This window comes from Orycteropus afer, unplaced genomic scaffold (genome assembly GCF_000298275.1).
Source record: "Orycteropus afer afer isolate SDZICR_OR568_19922 unplaced genomic scaffold, OryAfe1.0 scaffold00168, whole genome shotgun sequence".
NCBI lineage: Eukaryota > Metazoa > Chordata > Mammalia > Tubulidentata > Orycteropodidae > Orycteropus > Orycteropus afer.
Window position 1 is genome coordinate 3,501,107 of NW_006921755.1, and position 2,436 is coordinate 3,503,542.

A 2,436-nucleotide genomic window follows, 5' to 3' on the forward strand; every position below is an offset into this window, starting at 1 on the left:
CAGCCTTCTGGTTAGCAGTCAAATGCCCTAGGCACTATGCCCCAGAGCTCCTAGGATAGTTTTAAAAGGTACTTTAAATTAAGCTCAGTTTCTGCAAGCTGAAAGAAAATGCTATCTCTAAATGTTGAAAATGAGGAGGTGGAATGAAGAAGGTGGTCACCTGTACAGTTGTAAAGATACTGGCCTTCACTTAAAGTACTGTGCATTCCTCAAATCATAGCTGTATTTACTTCAAAAATCTAACCTCAAAACAGCTTCTACTACTCATTCCTTTAGTCAAATAAGTAAGATAAATATCCCCTACTATGATTTTTAAAGTTTAACAAATCTTTACTCATATTCATCACCCAATACCACTTTTTTTCCTAGCCCTGCAGGGGAGGGAGGGTTGTGAAATGAGAACATCTGAATAAATTGTATGAGGAATTATTTTCACTTCATGTTGTAGGATCATTGAACTAGAAAAGACCTAAATGTCTTCCAGTCTTATGCTTTCAAAAAGCTGAATTTGAATCATCCAGATATTTAATATGCTAACCTTAGGCTGAATCTGTTCTGAGGGGAAAAAAAAAATCTTAAACATCTGAAATTGGTTGAAAATTACACACCCAGTACTCCACATTGATAATAATAAAGTGAAACTGGTTTCAAGGTTGTTTTGTTTTTGTAAATCTTGTTTCTCTGTTATTTTGATAATAAAGAAAACTACCACAGTCTGGTAATAGAATTTTAGAAATTATTTGACCTTTCACTGATGAAAAACATACTAAGGATTTGTGGCCCACAAAGCATTGTCTATGTGCTAGAGAGGATACAGAGATGAAGCATGATCCTTGCCCAGAAGTTTACAGTGGAACTGGCAAAACTGTCTAGACCAAAGAATTCTACAAGTGATGCCAGGGACCCAAATACTTAACTGCTTGATTTTACTAGTTCCTAGGTTGTCTCAGTCTTACTTGGCAATGTTCTTCTTTGTTCATTCAGGGTAGATAGTTAATATCTCAGCCTGTTATGTCCTAAAATAGGAAAAACATGGCCATTTTAAACAACTGTCATTACTTTTAAAAAAAACATTAAGCTTGTGAGGAAATGTTACTCCAACAGTTAGAGCTTCAAGCCGACAGAGCCAGGCTAGAGTAACAATGAGATAAACTTCCTACACTTGAATGTCCAGAAATTATGGTTTGTTAAACTACAAACTCTAAATAAGCTTTTCTTCAATGTTGCACCATACACACCATCACCTGGGACGGATATTAAAGATACAGATTCTCTGAGTCAAACCCACTGAATGACGATCTCTGTAGACACTGTGGGGATTTGGTCATCCTTAGGCTCATGAAAGTTTGATGTCCTCATTCGTCAAAATTTTTTTAAAAAAAAATGCACCTTTTGTTTTTAAAGGAAGTATAGCAAATCAGAAAAGTACACAAATCTTAGGTGATCAGTGTGATGAATTATAACAAAGATAAAAACAACAGGTTAATTACAACCCAGGTAAAGAAAGTAAATGCCACAAGTTTCCCAGAAGGTCCCCCACCTTCCTCTAGTAGGCCACCACTATCAAGACTCGTTAACACCACAGATTAGTTTTGCCTGTTTTTGAACTTTATATAAATGGAATCATACAAAATGTACTCTGTGTCTGAATTCTTTTGTTCATTAGTGTGACTCATTCATGTGGTTTAATGTAGCAGCAGTCTATTCATTTTCCATTGTTTGAAGTAGTCCATCATGTTGAGAAATTAGAGGAATATTATGGTGCAGTGAATTATTTAATATGGCTCTTCTAGCCTTGATCTTCATGACTCCCACTAGGTGACTGAGTGGTACTACGCATATGTGAGGTGCTGGTGACCCACCAAGGGGATTGAATAGTTTTCTAATAATATAAATAAGGTACATAGCACCCTTATGGGGGCAGAACAATGCAAATAAGCCATATGGAGCCCTAATGTAGGGATTGGTCAGTTTTGCCATCTCACTAGGCTTAAAATGAGCCATCCTAGACATGGAAAAGGGTGGTCTCACTGCCATCAAGAGAGTAGAGCTGGGAGTGGAGCACAACCTAGGACCCAAGATCCCTGTGTGAGATGGCAGAGAGACGATAGCAGTAGAGGCAGCAGAACCGAGAGACCAGCACGAGACAGAGTGGTGGGCTGGCCAGCCCATGGAGCAAGAAAGCTGAGTCCCTTCAGGCAGGAGGACTGCTAGCAGTGGGGTGCACATATATTGTTGTTGTTGTTAAGTGCCGTCGAGTCGTTTCTGACTCATAGCGACTCCATGCACAGCAGAACAAAACACTGCCCGATCCCGTGCCAGCCCCACAATCCTTGCTATATTTGAGCCCATCATCGCAGCCACCATGTCAATCCATCTCGTTGAAGGCCTCCCCCTCTTTCGTCGACCCTCCACCCTACCAAGCATGACATCCTT